We start from the raw sequence: 20911 nt of genomic DNA, 5'->3' as shown, positions 1-20911 counted from the left end.
ATAAAGCTTTTACCAAACATATCGTTGATGCTTTGATGCAATCTTATGAAGAAAAGCTTGAGTTGGAAGTTTCTATCCCTAGAAAACTTTATGATGAGTGGGAACCTACTATTAAAATTAAAATTAAAGATCATGAATGCTATGCTTTGTGTGATTTGGGTGCTAGTGTTTCTACGATTCCAAAAACTTTGTGTGATTTGCTAGGTTTCCGTGATTTTGATGATTGCTCTTTAAACTTGTACCTTTCGGATTCCACTATTAAGAAACCTATGGGATGAATTAATGATGTTCTTATTGTTGCAAATAGGAATTATGTGCCCGTAGATTTTATCGTTCTTGACATAGATTGCAATCCTTCATGTCCTATTATTCTTGGTAGACCTTTCCTTAGAACGATTGGTGCAATCATTGATATGAAGGAAGGGAATATTAGATTTCAATTTCCATTAAAGAAAGGCATGGAACACTTCACTAGAAATAAAATAAAATTACCATATATGAGAGCCACTTATGGATTGCCTACCAAAGGTGGCAATACCTAGATCTATCCTTGCTTTTTTGCATAGCTAGGGGCGTTAAACGATAGCGCTTGTTGGGAGGCAACCCAATTTTTAGTTTTTTTTTCTTTTTGCTTATCTTAGGAATAAATATTTGATCTAGCATCTGGTTATATGTGTTTTTATGTTTTAATTAGTGTTTGTGCCAAGTTAAACCTATAGGATCTTCTTGGATGATAGTTATTTGATCTTGCAGAAAATTCCAGAAACTTTCTGTTCACGAAAATAATTGTTAAAAATCACCAGAACGTGATAAAATATTGATTCCAATTGATGCTAATCAATAAAACAAATTGTCTAGGTCGTCCTATTTTGGATGATTTTTTGGAGTTTCAGAAGTTTCCGTTAGTTACAGATTACTACAGAATGTTCTGTTTTTTGACAGATTCTGTTTTTCGTGTGTTGTTTGCTTATTTTGATAATATATGGCTAGTAAAATAGTTTATAAACCATAGAGAAGTTGGAATACAGTAGGTTTAACACCAATATAAATAAATAATGAGTTCATTACAGTACCTTGAAGTGGTCTTTTGTTTTCTTTCGCTAACGGAGCTCACGAGATTTCCTGCTAAGTTTTGTGTTGTGAAGTTTTCAAGTTTTGGGTGAAAGATTTGATGGATTATGGAACAAGGAGTGGCAAGAGCCTAAGCTTGGGGATGCCCATGGCACCCCCAAGATAATCTAAGGACACGTAAAAGCCAAAGCTTGGGGATGCCCTGGAAGGCATCCGCTCTTTCGTCTACTTCCATCGGTAACTTTACTTGGAGCTATATTTTTATTCACCACATGATATGTGTTTTGCTTGGAGTGTCTTGTATGATTAGAGTCTTTGCTTTTTTATTTTACCACAATCATCCTTTATGTACACACATTTGAGAGAGACACACATGATTCGGAAATTATTAGAATACTCTATGTGCTTCACTTATTTCTTTTGAGTTACATAGTTTTTGCTCTAGTGCTTCACTTATATCTTTTAAAGCACGGTGGTGATTTTGTTTTATAGAAACTATTGTTCTCTAATGCTTCACTTAGATTATTTTGAGAGTCCTACAAAACAGCATGGTAGTTTGCTTTAACAATAATGGGCATACAAGATTAGTAAAAGAAAAATTCTTATGAGTGTGTTGAATACTATGAGAAGTTTGATGCTTGATAATTGTTTTGAGATATGGAGATGGTGATATTAGAGTCATGCTAGTTGAGTAGTTTTGAATTGGAGAAATACTTGTGTTAAAGTTTGTGATTCCCGTAGCATGCACGTATGGTGAACCGTTATGTGATGAAGTCGCAGCACGATTTATTTATTGATTGTCTTCCTTATGAGTGGAGGTCGGGGACGAGCGATGGTCTTTTCCTACCAATCTATCCCCCTAGGAGCATGCACGTAGTACTTTGCTTTGATAACTTGTAGATTTTTGCAATAAGTATATGAGTTCTTTATGACTAATGTTGAGTCCATGGATTATATGCACTTTTCCTCCTTCCACCATTGCTAGCCTCTCTAATACCGCACACTTTTCACCGGTATCATACACCCACCATATACCTTCCTCAAAACAGCCACCATACCTACCTATCATGGCATTTCCATAGCCATTCCGAGATATATTGCCTTGCAACTTACCACCGTTCCGTTTACTATGACACGCTCCATCATTGTCATATCGCTTTGCATGATCATGTAGTTGACATTGTATTTGTGTCAAAGCCACTATTCATAATTCTTTCATACATGTCACTCTTGATTCATTGCATATCCCGGTACACCACCGGAGGCATTCATATACGGAGCCAAAAACCTAATTCCACCGCCGCAACCTTCTGTACCTACGAGATCCCATCTTGGGGCCTGTTCCGGAGCTCCGCCTGAGGGGGCATCGATCACGGAGGGCTTCTACATCAACACCATAGCCTCTTCGATGAAGTGTGAGTAGTTTACCTCAGACCTTCGGGTCCATAGTTATTAGCTAGATGGCTTATTCTCTCTTTTTGGATCTCAATACAATGTTCTCCCCCTCTCTTGTGGAGATCTATTTGATATAATCTTCTTTTGCGGTGTGTTTGTTGAGACCGATGAATTGTGGGTTTATGATCAAGTTTATCTATGAACAATATTTGAATCTTCTGAATTCTTTTATGTATGATTGGTTATCTTTGCAAGTCTCTTCGAATTATCAGTTTGGTTTGGCCTACTAGATTGATCTTTCTTGCAATGGGAGAAGTGCTTAGCTTTGGGTTCAATCTTGCGGTGTCCTTTCCCAGTGACAGTAGTGGCAGCAAGGCACGTATTGTATTGTTGCCATCGAGGATAACAAGATGGGGTTTTATCATATTGCATGAATTTATCCCTCTACATCATGTCATCTTGCTTAAAGCGTTACTCTGTTCTTATGAACTTAATACTATAGATGCATGCTGGATAGCGGTCGATGTGTGGAGTAATAGTAGTAGATGTAGGTAGGAGTTGGTCTACTTGTCTCGGACGTGATGCCTATATACATGATCATACCTAGATATTCTCATAACTATGCTCAATTCTATCAATTGCTCAACAGTAATTTGTTCACCCACCGTAAAATACTTATGCTCTTGAGAGAAGCCACTAGTGAAACCTATGGCCCCCGGGTCTATTTTCCATCATATTAATCTTCCAACACTTAGCTATTTCTTTTACCATTTTTATTTTGTTTACTTTACTTTGCATCTTTATCACAAAAATATCAAAAATATTATCCTATCATATCTATCAGATCTCACTCTCGTAAGTGATCGTGTAGGGATTGACAACCCCTTATCGCGTTGGTGCGAGGATTTATTTGTTTATGTAGGTGTGAGGGCCTTGCGTGTAGCCTCCTACTGGATTGATACCTTGGTTCTCAAAAACTGAGGGAAATACTTATGCTACATTGTTGCATCACCGTTTCCTCTTCAAGGGAAAACCAACACAGTGCTCAAGAGGTAGCACCCCCTCCACCATAATCCACCTCGGTCATATCGTTGCAGTGCTTAGGGAAGGCTTGCGTCGGTAGCTTCATCATCACCGCCATCACGCCGTTGTGCTGATGAAGCTCTCCCTCGACACTCTGCTAGACTGTGAGTTCGTGGCACGTCACCGAGCCGAACGTGTGCAGATCGCGGAGGTGCCGTACTTTCGGTGCTAGGATCGGTCGATCGTGAAGACGTACGACTACATCAACCGCGTTGTCATAACGCTTCTGCTTACGGACTACGAGGGTATGTAGACAACACTCTCCCCTCTCGTTGCTATGCATCACCATGATCTTGCGTGTGCGTAGGAATTTTTTTGAAATTACTACGTTCCCCAACAGTGGCATCCAAGCCAGGTTTATGCGTAGATGTTTTATGCACGAGTAGAACACAAGTGAGTTGTGGGCGATAATAGTCATACTGCTTACCAGCATGTCATACTTTGATTCAGCGGTATTGTTGGATGAAGCGACCCGGACCGACATTACGCGTATGCTTATGCGAGACTGGTTCTACCGACGTGCTTCGCACACAGGTGGCTGACGGGTGTCAGTTTCTCCAACTTTTGTTGAATCGAGTGTGGCTATGCCCGGTCCTTGTTGAAGGTTAAAAAAAGACATACTTGATGAAAAATCGTTGTGGTTTTGATGCGTAGGTAAGAACGGTTCTTGCTTAGCCCGTAGCAGCCATGTAAAACTTGCAACAACAAAGTAGAGGACGTCTAACTTGTCTTTGCAGGGCATGTTGTGATGTGATATGGTCAAGAAATGATGCTAAATTTTATTGTATGAGATGATCATGTTTTGTAACAGAGTTATCGGCAACTAGCAGGAGCCATATTCTCTCGCCGACCACCAATAGCATCCACAAATTACTTGGCTCGTAGCTGGCATGCTGGACCTCTTGACACCGTTGTGTTTCTCGTCCGTCTGTCTATCTTCCCCGTTGCCTCTGACGCCATCCAAACCTTGAAGGACCTCTACCACCCGGCCGACGATCTCAAATCGCGGTTGTTCTTCCTTTTCTCTCTCTAAAAAATCGTTGCTATAAAACTCGGCAGCTCTGCGAGCACCGACGCCAACTGCGTCCTCCCCGTCGGCTACTGGGCATGGACATGCTTTTACTGGGCGCCGGGGTGAGGAGGGGCAAGGTGTCAGCGCGGTGGTGGAGCCGCCGCCTGGAATTTGTGCACTTGGACGTCTTGCTCTATTGACTCTAGTGTGTTGCATGCCGGACTTTGTCCTGGCCGTCGGCGGCCCGACAGATGCAGCGTGGTGGGTTGGCGTCAGGGTAGCCGGAGAGGAGAGTTGTGGCCTCGATCCAGCGATCGTAGGCTGGCGGCGGTGATTAAACCCTAGGTAGGGTGCGATGGACATGGAAGGAAGGCCAGGGAGGAGCGGGCTCTGGGGTTCGATTGCTATGAGATCGAAGAGCGAGTTATGTTTTCCTGGGAACACATATTTGGCAGAGTAATCGTCCGCCCATGTTAATTGCTAGGTACAACCGTAGCATCAGATTATATTAATCCTGACTGTTAGATATGATTAAGTGGGTCAGCCAAGATAAAAAATCCATGTTTGGAGAATCTTACTATTTTTTTCATATAATAATGAGAGCTTTATTCAAACAAAAGCATTCGTTGGATCGTCAGCCAACATGCTGCTCACCAGGAAGCTAGGGGTCTCTTCCAGCCAACTTTCAGTCATACTCAGTGTGCAAGCACGCTTGGCACGGAGATGAGCTGGATAGTTTGCGGACCGGATTACATGATGAATATCAAAGGAAGAAAAAACAGCAGCTAGCTCTCCTATTTTAGAAAACAAAGTGCCACAACCGAAAAGGAATTGTGACGATTTTTCCAGAGTTCCAAAACCTCCAGGCAGTCTGTTTTGATGATCACCTCCTCAAAGCCTCTGAGCTTCGCAAAGCGCACGCCTTCCCGAACAGACATGGCTTCAGCTATAAGAGGATCCATGACACCCACAAGGGGTTTTCTCCAAGCTCCCAAGAGACAACCTGCTGAGCGAGCCCCCCCTCCCGCTCCACCGTTGCCACCATCAAAATGAATTGCTGCATCAGTGTTTATTTTGATAATCGTGCCATCAGGGGGCCGCCACCCATAACCTGGCAGAATTTTTAGGTCTTGCCGAGGTATATCCAAGATCGCAAGGTCTTCTTTGATACGCTTCACAGAAGTAGACGGGTCGATCTTCTCCTGGTCATGAGTGAGACGATTCCGAGAGTGCCAGATCTCCCACATTACTGTGACTATGATCGCACGCTCCCTCTCTGAGAACAGTTAGTCACATAAGGTATCACGGGACCAAGTATTGGGATGCAGCTTCGGTAAGGTAAAATCAAAGAGCATTTGAGCTTGCACCCAGAACTGCTTTGCATGCGAACAATGAACGAGGGCATTGGCCAAGTCCTCATCCGTAGCCATACAAATCTTGCATCTTCCAAGTTCCTGAATGTGGCGATGCCTCAAGGTGCATTCCACCGGAATGATTCCTTTGATAACTCGCCAATAGAAAACCCAGACTTTGGAGATCACATTGATTTTCCACAAAGCACGCCACAGCTCTGTATTGTCATTTGACGATCCGGTACCCGCCCCTTCTTCGAGAGCAGAACGCTCTTTTTTGTTCACTAGAGACCGGTACGCCGATTTGACTGTGTATATGCCAGATTTTTCATGTGCCCATGCCATAAAATCATCACCGCCTCCCTGCCGCAAAGGTATATTCAGAATAGCTTGGGCATCAGGAGCAATAAAAAGTCCACGTACTAACTCCGTCTTCCATGTCCAGTTGTCGGAGTCAATAAGCTCGCTGACCAACTCGACAGATGTATTTGCAGGTCTCAATATAGGAGTCATAGATACTGTGGATGGGATCCATCGATCCTCCCATATGGATATGGTGGAACCTGTACCCACCCGTTTGATGAGGCCAGCGTCGAGCGCCTCTTGACCTGCAACAATAGCTCGCCAGGTAGCAGATGCAGACTTTGGTATTGTGGCTAGCTGGAACTCGCAATCTGGGAAGTATCTGCCCTTCAAAACTCGAGCGCAAAGAGAGTTGGGCTTAGTCATGAAGTGCCATCTGTGCTTTCCCAAAAGTGCAAGGTTGAACAAACGTAGGTCACGGAAACCCATTCCACCTGCATTTAGTGTAGCTAATTTATCCCATGATATCCAATGCATAGAACGCCTATCAGTGGAGCTACTCAAAAAGAATTTTGCCATACTTGATGTCAGATTCTTACAAACTTTTTTGGTCAGAGAAAACATGACATACTGAATGTAGGAATTGCTTCGATAATAGACTTGAGGAGCGCTTCTCTAGCAGCATAGGCTAGTAGTCGCTCTGACCATCCCTGCATATTCGCACGTGCCCGTTCAACGATATGCGAAAGTGCCACTGGTGATCCTGCCTATTGCTGTGGGCAGACCAAGATAGCGCTCGCCAAAGGCCTCAACCAGGACACCGAGCAATAGTTTAACTGCCCCACGAATCTGATGAGGGGTATTGGGACTGAAAAATGCTGAGCTTTTGCCATGGTTTACACTCTGTCCCGAGGCCTCCCCATAGATACGAAGAATATCATTGAGTCTTGATGCACTTTGATTGTCAGCTTTCATGAAAATTAAGCAATCGTCAGTGAACAGTAAGTGATTAACCCATGGTGATCTGAAGCTCTCACACGGATGCCCCTTTCAATGTATCCACCATACAAGTTGAGCAATAATGATAGTCCTTCTGCACACAAAAGGAACAGGAACGGTGACACATGGCATTCTTGCCGCAAGCCCCTAGAGGGGGTGAAGCATGGTAGAAGTTCACCATTAACTCGAACTGTGAAGCGCACTGAAGTAGCACACTTCATTATCAGTCGAACAAGATTGATGCTAAAGCCAAGTTTCAACACAATGGATTCCAGACAGTGCCACTCCACTCGATCGTAAGCTTTCATCATGTCTAGCTTAACTGTGCACATGTGATTTCCCCCCCTTTTCCTTCTCTTCATTGTGTGAACGCTCTCATAGGCAACCAGTATATTATCCTTGATCAGGCATCTGGGGAAAAAAGCGCTCTGTTCATCACTAATCAACTCATCCATCAAGCTCCTCAAGCGGTTAGTAATAAACTTAGCTGCTATCTTGTAGAGTACAGGGAATAGAGCGTTGGGTCGATATTGGGAGATAGACTGGGGGTGTCATACCTTTGGTATTAATGTGATCGAGGTATCATTCAGACCTGGTGGTAAATCTCCCCTGTTAAGAAAACCGAGGACTGCTTGTGTTACATCTTCTTTAAGCAAATCCCAATGCCGTTGGAAAAAAGCCCGCTGTAAAGCCATCGACACCCGACGCCTTTGACGGAGACATGTGAAATAATGTTGTATGCACCTCGGCGGCTTCATAGGGTTTGTCTAGAAACTCTCCCATAGCCGGTGTTACTCCGCTAGGAACATGTGATAACAGCACGCTACAATCGGATGCCCCTTGGGACCTCATCTTTGTCCTCCTCGTTTGCACACACCGACCCATCAGCTCGTTGTAGGCCAGTAATGCGGTTCAGTCGTTGTCGCTTTTTCACTTGTGCGTGAAAAAATCTCGTGTTGCGGTTGCCCTCGCGCAGCCAAGGTACTCGAGATCGTTGCCGCATCCAAATTTCCTCCTGCCTGAGCGCTTCTCTGAGCTTTATAACTGTTTTCTTCTCCTCTTCAGAAGGACCCCAGCCAACAAATTGCCGTCGCAACCTATCAAGACGATGTTGTAGCTGACGGACTGTCCTGGCTAGACAGTCGAACTCCTTTGCTCCCCATGGTTCGAGTCTCCTTTGTAACTCTCCCAGGGAATCAGCCACACCTTGCAATCCCGGTCCCCGTTGGCTCTGACGCCAAGTTTCAGTAACAAGGCGTTCATGATCGATGTGAGTCTGCCAAACATTCTCATACCGGAACTAGCACTTTGAGCGAGGCCTGTTTGGCATCTGATTCATATTTGCAACAATAAAACAATGGTCCATCTCAGCTGCACAAACAAGCCCTTACTCTAATGTTATCAAAAAGCTGTCTGAAATCTTCATTAGCAAATGCTCGATCCAGATGGGCTTTAACATTCGAACTTCCTCCCTGCCGGTTGTCCCAAGTGTAGGGCACCCCCGACCAGCCAAGATCTTGGAAGGAACACTCATCGGTGACCACTCGAAAGGCTCTCATCTGCCACTCCGTCCTGGCCGAGGTACTAAAGTGTTCGGTGGCGTAGAGAGTCTCGTTGAAGTCGCCCATGCATAGCCAAGCAGAGTGTTGTATGTCATTCAAAGTTCGAATAGATCACCAACTGTGATGGCGATTCTCCACTCTTGGGGCGCCATATAACCCCGTAAACCGCCATGTTGGCGAAGCTTGGTCTTTCCTCCGCACCATCACATCAATGTGAGCGGAACTGGAATTTTTGAGCTCGACATCCACATCCTGGGACCAAAACAGTCCAATGTCGCCGCTCAAACCCGTATTGTTAACAGCAAAACATCCTGTGAATCCCAACATGTGTTGCAGGCTCTCTACTCTTTTCGCTGATATTTTCGTTTCCATGACAAAGAGTAGAAGGGGTAACTCTTGCTTCACAATATTGAGAAGCTCCAGAACTGCCTCGGGGTTCCCAAGCCCCCGGCAGTTCCAACTTATGCAGCTCATTGGGACGGGCAGGACTGCCCTGCAGTCTCTGTCGTATTCTCAGGTGTGGGTTTCTTCTTCTTTGCTTCCCTCTCTAATTCTTGTCCATCCCCAAGTACTGCTGCATTTGCATCCTCCTCCCGAGCAGGGTCCATGTTCCCAGAAGCTACAGTATCCGTTAATAGGAGAGGAGTGTGATCCACCTACTGGTAGACCTATTTTGGAGCTCCCTTCCGCTTGAAATTTGCATGTTCCTTTGTAGGGGAGGTCACCTCATCGCCCTTACCAGTGTTGGAAGAATTCTTAGACTCTCGCTAGCTGCTCGGCTCAGTATGCTACTCATGACGAGAACTGTCCGCCCAGGTAGCCTTCCATCGATCTTCTGGTGCTCTCAACTTAGGTCCAAAGGGAAGATTTCCTTTGTCATCTCAAGGACCCGTGTTGGACACATGATCTTAGAGTGGCCCAAACGACCACAAGAAAAGCAAAAGTGAGGGACTTGCTCGTATTGTATGTCATAGAGATTAACCCTCTTCCTCTTAGCAGAATCTATCCAGATCCACCTCCTGAGAGGTTTGTTGACATCAATGGATACCATCGCTCTCAAAAAACCACAAACGTGGTCGAACTGAATTGAGGTAGCATCCTTATCGATCTGCTGCGCGATCAGTTTCCCCCATGTATCATCTCGCAGATTTTATGGGAGATTTGGAACCCTAGCCCATAGATGGAGCTGTTCAAACTTTACTTCATCGGGCCGCATGCAATCTTCAAATCAGCCAGGATTACATTGTTCTTCCTCACATGCCACGGCGATCCTTGCCAGATGCGATCGCGATCCCGTTGATTCTCGAACTCTGCCACAAACATGTTTTCCCCCATCAACCTGAACTGTAGACCTCGGGGGTTACCCGGGTAGGTCGAAGGGCACTGGCTATGGTGTTGGTATGAAGCAGGTTCCGATGGAGAACCTTGCCGGCGATAAGCCATCTCTTCAGTCTGTCATCTTCTTGATCGTCGATCACTAATGGTGTTGCCTCTTCGTCGGTGATTCCCAGCTTTCCCAAAGCCTCCTCCAGACGGGCTCTCGCCGCCCTGGGTGACTCCGGCCTCTTCTCCGCACCCGTGCCCTGGGAAGGTGAAGCCATCCCCGTGTCGGGATCTCAGAAGCGACCCGCCAGTGAGGAGACTAGCGGTCACCACGATTCCACGTCAAAACCCTAGCCGCCGCCAGAGGGGTGTCTAGGTTTTGGGGAAAACTCTTCCGCTTTGCTTTCAGTTGGAGAACCTTACTAGGGGCTATTCCTTGCCATGGCATGCTTGCAAATAGGCACATGATTACTAGTTCACAGTGTCCTTTATGTACATCAGATTGGAAAAGTGTTAGGCATGTGTTCTTCCTCTGTCCAAGTATGCAAGAAGTGTGGCGCATTTTGGGGCTGGATTTTCTCATCTCTGAAGTTTGCTCAGCTGAACGTGAGGGAGGATCAGTCGCAGCGACGACGGAAGCACGAGGCCTTAGAGACGGACTCATACTTGCCAATGACTTGGGTTGTAATAATCTTCATGTTGAGGAAGACTACATGGAGGTGATTGATACTATGCAAAATGGCGGGAATTCTCTTGGCTCAGCTGCAGCCATTTACGAAGAATGCTCTTTTCTGGCTCACAATTTCAATATTATAGAGTTTAATTACTTTCCTAGGGAGGCCAAGATGGCGGCAGATGTGCTAGCTAGAAACTCGGAGAATTCGCGAACTATTGTGTGGAAGTCAGAGCCTCCGGTGTTTTTAGTTGATGTTCTTTCAAATGATGTATCCCTATTTTCACATGAAATGTAAACCGCCATGATGGCATTTCCTAAAAAAAACGTGGGCTAATCTGATGATAGTAATGAGGCTTGGTACATTTAGGGGGTGGCATTAAGAAAGATAATGTTCTCTTATCAGTGTTGCTTAGTATATAAAATATTTAAATATAAACCTGTGTATTATATGAAAATGTTCGTTAATACGGACATTTGAAATTTTTATCAAATAAATATGTTTAATGTATAAAAAATGGAGAGTTTTTTACTCATGACCGATATTAAAAAGTATTATATAATTTATATATTAGACGTGATAGAATATCCATATCAACAGTTTAAAATTTAAATTATGAATATTTTTAATTATACGAACATTGAACTATTAACATGTGCCTATAATAATTGAAATTTTTGTACAATTAAAATAATATTTTTAATTGTAATTTTAGAAAATATGTATTGTTTTAAATTATACAAGTATTTTAAAAATAATGAACAAATTAAAAGTAAGTTATTTCATTTGTAGTTACAATATTTGTAAGTCACCGATATTTAAATATTATTTTTACTACAGAGATCATAATTGACGTACTATCTAGATTTTTCTTTCAACAATGGTGCAAAATGGGGTGCACTTACCATAACCCATCTCAGCTAATGCGCCTACGTGTTTCAAGAAAACGGATATAAGACGTAAAGATCCAAATTAAGCATTCTATTTGAGTTGTTGTGGTGGTTGTACAGGTGAGCGCCCAAGCATTGGGTCTCCCGTTACTGACATGTGGGGCATGCCATGCTCTCAAAGTCAAGGTGTACAGTAGAAAGCACCGTATTTGCACCCACATAAAGTTAGATGACCACAAATCCGTATTTTCAAAATTTTGACACCAAATTGAACATTCAGTGCAAGTTCTATGACTACCGGTGACATTACCTCGTACTGACTGACCACCTCACTTTTCTGGCTTACACACGGGGCCCTACCTGCATAAGAGCAACTCCAACGCGCCGACCCAAATACACGCGTATTTTTTTCATTTGGGTCGACTGCCCGCTTGGTGTCTGCCCTGGTTTTTGTTTTTGGGTCGGCCGTGCGCCCAATGCGGACGACCCATATTTGCCTGCGGCCGACTCGTCGTCGTTTTGGAACTAATATACACACATTTTGCATAGTTTCACAAGCAAACAAATATAACATAGTTTCACAACCCAAATAAATATACCACGCATTTGATGATAAAATTGGGTGAACTGTACAAATGTTGCCGCTCCTTCATTCTCAGGCACAACATTGTCACCCTAGAATTGAAACCCTTGATCATAGATATGTTCCGGGCGCTCATCCTCTACGATCATATTGTGCATGATCACACAAGCAGTCATCACCTCCCACAACTTCTTGGTGCCCGAAGTTCTAGCAAGATACCGAATAATGCCCCATCGAGATTGCAGAACACCAAAGGCACGCTCGACGTCCTTCCTAGCACTCTCTTGCTCTTAGGCAAATCTCCTCCTCTTCTCTCTGACAGGGTTGGGGATTGTCTTCAAAATAGTGGTCCACTGAGAATAGATACCGTCAACTAGGTAATATCCTTTGTTGTACTTCTGGCCGTTGATGTTAACATTCACTGGCGGGCAGTTGCCTTCGGCAAGCCTGGCAAACACCGACGAGCGCTGAAGCACGTTGATATCATTGTGGATCCGGCCATGCCGAAAAAAGAGTACCAGATCCAGAGATCTTGTGAGGCCACGGCCTCAAGTATGACAGTGCAAGCCCTCACATGGCACCTATATCGCCCCTGTTAAGCAGAATGGCAGTTCTTCCACTCTCAGTGCATACAGTCTATGCTACCAAGCATCCCCGAGAAGCCCCTCCTGGCATTCATCGCCAACAAGCGGGTTGTATCTACAACATTTGACTCTCTCAAGTACTCATTGCCAAACACTGCAATCACAGCCTTGCAGTATTTGTACATGGGCTCTAGGCATGTGGACTCGCTCATACAGACGTACTCATCAATGAGAATACCGGGAACTCCATATGCAAGCATCCGAATAGTTGCGGTACATTTCTAATAAGAGGAGAAGCCAATCTTTCCAAGGCATCCTCCTTGCACCCATAATACTTTTCGGATCTGACCACCCCTTCCCGAATACGGTTGAAAACATGCCTAGCCATGTGGAAATGGCGCCGGAATTGGTGATGTTTGAAGAGCGGGTTGGGTGTCTCAAAGTAGTCCTTCCATAGAAGGAAATGACAGCTCTCTCAGTTGCGATTAAACGCCGGAGGAACAACGGCAGCTACCTAGTAAGGTGGTCATGGATGACCAACACGGTAACCACCATCTCCTCATCATCGGATGAAGAATCATCGAAGTCGCAAAGGAATTTGTGGAAAAAGAACTCGCCGGCGGAGTCCATTTGTACCTTGGGGGCAAACTGTCGAACAACTTGTGGGCGTCATCGAAGAAGCTGGCCGACAAAGAAACGCGCGCCTCCCCTGGGCCAGCTAGCTGGTCTGGCAGCATCCAACAAGCGTGGCAGCGTCAGACGAAGGAGCTGGCCGAGGGCACGTACGGGGGGCGAGTTTGTGCTTGAAGCGACGTCGGGGTGGAGGAGCTGTGGTGGCCCTATGGTGAGGCGGTGGTGGCAACGACGTGGGAGGTGGCGGTGTGTGGGCGCGGACTACTGGCAGGGGGCATCGGAACTGGGCGGCGGCGACTGGGTGGGGTGGGCGAGGGCTTGTTGTGGATGGGGTGGAAGAGAATGGCCTATGTGCCACCGATTGGCAGGCCGGGGAGGAGTTGGCGGTCGTCGCACATGTCCACTTCTTGTCCGCGCCGATGCAAATGAGGCTCAAATTTGGGCAAGGAATGGGTCGCCAGGCGGATGAAAAGCGGACTCGCGTCCATTTGGGTCGGCGCATTGGGCCGACTTTTCTGTCCGCGGTAATCCAAACGGACACGAGCGGACGAAATAGTTCGGCGCATTGGAGGTTCTCTAAGAGCATCTACATCCGAACTTGGCAAATCCAGCCTCCTATACGTCCGCGGACACGCCCGGGCACGTCCGCAGACGCATCTAGACGGGCCCTCATATTTCGCTCCCGGCATTCACACATCTCAATTCTGGACTCTCAAATCCATGCAAATCCATGCACGTCGATCATACAGGCCATTTTCACACATAAATACAAATATTTGGTTTTGAACATAAATAATGTTTAAATAAAATTTATTTTAAGTGCAAAACTCAAACATCGGCTCTTTGGTTTTCATTGTGAGTCCACATATGCTCCACAAGATCATTGAGTACGTGCATGTGCACCCGATGATCTCGAAGATTCTGATGCATATGCAGAAAGTTAATGAGCTGAGTTGCATCTTGTTCTTCTAGGATTTCAACTTGTGGTGCTTCGAGATCATTGGTTTGGGCTACACCCGCATCCTCGACAATCATATTGTGTGAGATTGCAGCATCTTTAGGGCCAGTGCTAGAGATTGACATGGACACCATAACACATGAGAGAGTAAGAGCAAAGGTGGGGCTGAGATATCCTATATACCTAAGAGATTGATCCCCACTAACCTATTTGTCTTAACATGCAAGCATGCCACATCACCATACAATTATGGATGGGATAAGGCCCACCTTAACATGTAACCATGCATCATAAAGACCCACCACCACATGCAACCATGCATGGGAAAATAATTATCATTCTATTGTTCAACTTATATTCAATAAATATTTTATCAAATATAATAAGTCATGTGTATTTTTAATTTTGGTTCATGTGTTGTTAATCTAAAAATTTATATTCCACACAATCAAATCTCATTAAAATATAATGCAACCAATTCCCGCGGCAACGGGCGGGGCATCATCTAGTTTTGAGAAAATTCCAAGCCATACTAAGATCACTGACAAGGAACTGAACACATACAAAATTATGCCTGCTCTTGAGAGTGTGGTGGAGATGGGATGGTATGGTGAGCACAAGAGACAACATTTGGAGGAAACTGGGATGGACTGTGTTGGAGATGAAGTAAGGAAAAGATAGAAAAGCTCTCTTAATGTGGAAGGGAATGTCAAAGATACAATTTCTGTGGGAAGTTTGAGCTTGAGCCAATATGAAGATATCAAGAAAAGAAGTGAAGTTATCCTAGCATCTCAGAAAGACCAACAGAGAGAAAAAGATGCTAGAAGAAAAATGGATGTAGATATGGATTTGGTCAAAACTAAGATGCAGGAGATAGAAGAAGAAAAAGCTAGAAAAATGGCACTTAGGGCTCAGGGAGAGAAAAGAATTCTGGAATTGGAAAAAGAGAGGAAACAATTGATAGAACTAGTCAACAAACAACATGCTAGATTGCTAGGTGTGTAGAGAAAATTGAGATATGGGAAGAAAGAGATAATTAAAGAACTGGAGGAAATCACTGACTATGACTTGAAAACCCTAGAGGAGGATAACAAAGAAGAGGAGAATATTACATATGTGGAGCCAGTTGATTGTGGTGCTAGTCAGGAATCTGTGGATTCATTTGGCACTAGCTTGGGAGTGAAGACTGGGGGAGGTGAAGATGGAAAAGAAATGGGCAACACTGTGAAGGACATCTTAATAAGATGTGACAGACTGGTTGACAAGCAAGATGTCAGAATTGAAGAACTTGCTAAATAGAGAGATGCAGAGGAAGACAATTATGGTAAGAATTATGTGCTAGAAGATCATAACTCATCTCTTCTTTTCATCGCAAATAAGATTGGTATTTGACCTAGGTTGCTCTATTAACATGATTAGTCAAAATTTGAAAATCATTGCTAAAATGGAGCAACGTAGGAAGGGTTTTTTTTCCAAACTCACATCATTCAGGAGAATGAACCACCTGATCAAAATGAGATGACCCTCACTGATATTGGTGATGCTAGAATTAGAGAATTATGTTCTGATGATGACCACTCAGATGATGAGTTGGAATTGGACTATTATTCTCATTAAAAATATCTTTACCAATGGAAAAAAGCGCAGTATTGGCTCACCTGGTATCACCAGTGTGAAGTCTATTGCTTATATTGGGGGGGGGGATTGCGGAAAAAAGAAAGAAATGATAGGTACGATTTGGAATGTTAGGGGGCTAGGCCCTGACATTAAGATGAATTTTATTACAGAACTATCTGTAACAAAAAGTAGATTTATAGGGCTTCAGGAGACTATTGATGACCCATAATGACACAAGTATAGGGGATCTATAGTAGTCCTTTCGATAAGTAAGAGTGTCAAACCCAACGAGGAGCATAAGAAAATGACAAGTGGTTTTCAGCAAGGTACTCTCTGCAAGCACTGAAATTATCGGTAACAGATAGCTTTGTGATAAGATAAATCGTAATAGGTAACAAGTAATAAAAGTAAACAAAGTGCTGCAAGGTGGAGCAATCCTTTTTGTTGCAAAGAACAAGCCTGGATGAACTCTTATATAAAGCAAACCGCTCGCGGGGACACATGAGAATTGTTGTCAAGTTAGTTTTCATCATGCTCATATGATTCGCGTTCGTTACTTTGATAATTTGATATGTGGGTGTACTGGTGCTTGGGTGCTGCCCTTCCTTGGACAAGCCTCCCACTTATGATTAACCCCTCTTGCAAGCATCCTCAACTATGAAAGAAGAATTAAGGTAAACCTAACCATAGCATGAAACATATGGATCCAAATCAGCCCCTTACGAAGCAACGCATAAACTGGGGTTTAAGCTGCTGTCACTCTAGCAACCCATCATCTACTTATTACTTCCCAATGCCTTCCCCTAGGCCCAAATCATGGTGAAGTGTCATGTAGTTGACATTCACATAACACCACTAGAGGAAAGACAACCTACATCTCATCAAAATATCGAACGAATACCAAATTCATATGATTACTTATAACAAGACTGCTCCCATGTCCTCAGGAACAAATGTAACTACTCACAAAGCATATTCATGTTCATAATCAGAGGAGTATTAATTATCATTAAGGATATGAACATATGATCTTCCATCGAATAAACCAACTAGCATCAACTACAAGGAGTAATCAACACTACTAGCAACCCACAAGTACCAATCTGAGGTTTTGAGACAAAGATCGGATACAAGAGATGAACTAGGGTGTGAGAGGAGATGGTGCTGGTGAAGATGTTGATGGAGATTGACCCCCTCTAGATTGCTCCTACCCAGGTTCCGCCTCGAGATGGCGGCACTTTGTCTTGAAAGCTTCCTTCTTATTTTTTCCAGGTCAAAACACACCATATAGCAGAAGATGGGCGTCAGAGGCCTGATAGGGGCCCACAAGGACGGGGGGAGTGCCCAGGGGGTAGGGCGCGCCCTCCACCCTTGTGGCTGGATGGTGGCCCCTCTCTTGTATTTTCTTCGCCCAATATTTTTATATATTCCAAAAACATGCTCCGTAAAGTTTTAGGACTTTTGGATTTGTGCAGAATAGGTCTCTAATATTTGCTCCTTTTCCAGACCAGAATTCCAGCTGCCAGCATTCTCCTTCTTCATGTAAACCTTATAAAATAAGAGAGAAAAGGCATAAGTATTGTGATATAAAGTGTAATAACATCCCATAATGCAATAAATATTAATATAAAATTTCGAGGCCTCTCTTTCTTTATTACTTCCTATTAATTGCAACAATGACCAAAACTATGTTTGTCAACTCTCAACAAATTTTATTCATCATACTCTTTATATGTGAAGTCATTACTCTCCATAAGATCAATATATGATCTTTTTAGTTCTTTTTATTCTTTCTTTAATTCCCTCAGTATCATAGCAAGATAGCAAAGCCCTCAACTCAAAACTACTCTTTATTATATATAACTCACGGACTCGATTACATAGATAGAAACCAAAACAGAACTCAAAACTAGATCATACTAAAACTTTATTCTACTAGATCAAGGTATAACCAAAAGGATCAAAGTAAGAAAAATAATAAAGATAGAGGTGTGATGGTGATACGATACCGGGGCACCTCCCCCAAGCTTGGCAGTTGCCAAGGGGAGTGCCCATACCCATGTATTTATGTCTCTTTCTTCGGAGGTAATGATGTGATATTCTTGGCGATGATGACCCTTAGGATGAGATTCTCTTCCTCGAGCTTATTAATTTGCTGCTGAAGATCTGTTACTTCCTTGTGAAGTTTACCCGTGATGGCTAGAGCTCCATTCACCCATGGATGTTTCCTAGCTGCGGGAGAAAGGCGACACTCTTTTTCATATTTTCATAAGAGAGAAATCTAGCATTGGGAGGAATGACCGAATTTGGTATTGCTGAGCTCTGGAGTTCCTCCATCAAGAATCTGGTTTGAAGACGAGAGGTAACTTCTTGATCCTCCTCCATGGCATCCACCCTTTTCAAGTCAGCATCCATCTCTTCCTCCGTTGATTGCCTAAAGTGGTCAGCTTCGTTGTATGTTCTTAGGCCCGGTGTCGGGTGAGATACCCAACTCTCCCTGACCGACTCTTGCGAAGACATCTTGCTCTAAATCTGCTGTAGAAAACAGCTCAAAAAAATAGAGGATTTTGCCGTGGTATGGTGGTCATAACCTTCGAGGGATTATGTAGCGACCAGACCTCAAACAGTCTGATCTCTGTGCTCCGGTGTCATCCCTGGATCAGTAATGCTTACACCACACAATACTCAAAGGATTTATAGCAGAGTAGCAATCACACACTTATTACATCGAGTGTCTCAAAAGAGAACTTATTACAATAAATATGGCTTAAGGCCATCTAATAACGATAACAGCGGAAGGCTTGGAAGATAAGTGAGTCCATCAACTCCAACGGCATCACTGAGTATAGAACCACGACCTAAAAACTCCTTATTCGTCGTCTGAAAAGTCTGCAATATTAACGTTGCAGCCCGAGAACGGGTCAGCACATGGAATATGCTGGCAAGGTAACACATAGGGAGTAATGGAATGAAACAACTATACTATATGCATATTTGGCTGGTGGAAAGCTCTATGGTTACAGTTTTTGCGTAAAGCCAATTTTTCCCAACTTCAAAGGAATAAATTTAATTACTATCATGGTGGTTGTTAAACATTGAGAATGCTTGACAGCATTCTCAATCCCAATTAAGCATCATCATTTAACAAACCCAACAAAATTAACTTTAGATTAACATGTTGAGATTCACATGATAATCCAGGTACTAGATACTCAAGATGTCCATAACCGGGGACACGGCTAACCATGATTAGTTTATTACACTCTGCAGAGGTTTGCGCACTTTTCCCCACAAGACTCGATCGCCTCCGTTGGATTTCTCGCACTACATGGTGTTTGAGAAACGGATGACCGAGACACAGTCTTTCAGAAATGCTAGCACCTTACGATGGATAGACCGGTACACCTACTTTCCCCTACATCTGCTAGTCTACCCTGTAAGAGTTCGCACGACTTAATCAACTATGCCAGAGCCCATAATGGCTTGTGGCTGCACACGGAAGTTTCTAGTATGAATAATCTCATGATCCCTTTGAGCCTGGGTGGCGGTCCAAAAGAAAAACAGGCAAGTCCTGGAATACCCAGGTGCCTCAATCCACCTAGATGTGTGTTTAGGTTGCCACCTTAGATAAACCATTAATTAACAATCTCACATCTGTCATGGATATCACTCACTCAATCCACGTCTACTAGCGTAGCATGGCATAATAAGCAAACGTAGAAATAACTCCCAAAGGTTTGATAATAAACAGGTAATAGGTACTACCTCATCTACTTCCCATCCCACAATTTAATTAGATCCTAATCATGCAATGTGTGAGGATTAATCTAATGCAATAAAACTGGGTTGTAGAAAAAGGTATGATCAAAGTGTTACTTGCCTTGCTGATGATCCGCGAAACCTAGAGATTCAAAGTAACAGGTGGCGCACTCCGGGTATTCTATCACAGACAAACAAACAAGCATACAATAAGTACTCATCTAATGCATAGGTAAAACTCAGATAGAAGATCTAACCAGAAAGTTCAACTTAAGAACCCTGGTTTGCAAAAAGAATCAAATCGAACGTAGCAAAAGAAATCAAACGGGGAAAGAAATCAACTTCGTTCTAGTAATCTGGATCTAAGTCAAATTTTACAGTAGCAAAAACTTGTTTACGCTGATTATTCGGAAAGAGGATTTCGAGACGAAACTCCAGGCGCTTGAATCGCCTGATTCCGATAAACGAGCGAAAAGTTATACTAAAACGAAAATCGGATCAGAAATCGCGATCAGAAAATAACCGCGGAAAATCCGACGAAAAAGAAAAACGACGAACAGATTAATCATTAATTAACCTAATCCGAAAGTAATAAAAAATAAAAAAAATAATAAAATAATAAAAAAATCAAAAATAAAACTGACGAAAAAGAAAATAAATATTTTAAAAAAAAAAATCGGCACGGAAGTCGAGGCGGCGGCGAACCTCGGGCGGCGTGCAACTCCGGCGAGTCGGCGGCGGGTCCGGCGGCGGCGGCGGCGGGCTAGGGTTTCGGGCGCGGGCGCGGTTATGGGCTGGGGCGCCGGGTGCCTCGCTATTTAAAGGCGCCCCCGGGCGGAGTCCCGCTCGGGTACGGCCCATAGTCAGTTTCGTTTTTTTAATAATTACGCTCGGAAGAAAAATAAAAAAAAATACTAAACAGACTCCAAAAATCATGAAATAAATTTTCCCGGATTTCTAAAATCAAGCCCGAAAAAGTGAACATTTATTTGGGCCGAAAATACAACTTTGAAAAACACGTATTTTTCCTAAATTCAATTAAAAATACCGAAAAACTCCGAAATAAATCTTATTTGATTTTTTTATTAAATCCTAAATATTTCTATATTTTGG

Source organism: Triticum urartu, chromosome 6A (assembly GCF_056163025.1).
Source record: "Triticum urartu cultivar PI428250 chromosome 6A, HENAU_Tu73, whole genome shotgun sequence".
NCBI classification, from domain to species: Eukaryota; Viridiplantae; Streptophyta; class Magnoliopsida; order Poales; family Poaceae; genus Triticum; species Triticum urartu.
Note: the sequence above shows the minus strand (reverse complement) of the source record.